Source organism: Sinocyclocheilus anshuiensis, unplaced genomic scaffold, assembly GCF_001515605.1.
Source record: "Sinocyclocheilus anshuiensis isolate Anshui unplaced genomic scaffold, SAMN03320099.WGS_v1.1 scaffold1826, whole genome shotgun sequence".
NCBI lineage: Eukaryota > Metazoa > Chordata > Actinopteri > Cypriniformes > Cyprinidae > Sinocyclocheilus > Sinocyclocheilus anshuiensis.
Genome location: NW_015542582.1, coordinates 740,576 through 740,791, shown reverse-complemented (window position 1 = coordinate 740,791; position 216 = coordinate 740,576).

Here is a 216-nt window from a genome sequence, read left to right as displayed (position 1 = left end):
GTCAGTAACATAGCAGATTGAAAAGTTAGTATCTTTCTGCAGTCCGTTAGACGGCAGTGCGGGGATGGTTTGAGTCTGTTGAATGGTGATTTAACGCTACGTTGTCACCTAGTTGGAGAGACAACAATATTTACAAGTAAATAAACAACAATGTCCCCATCTTTTACTCTCACAATGAGCTTATCATATTCGTTTGCTACATTAGTAGGGCCCTAT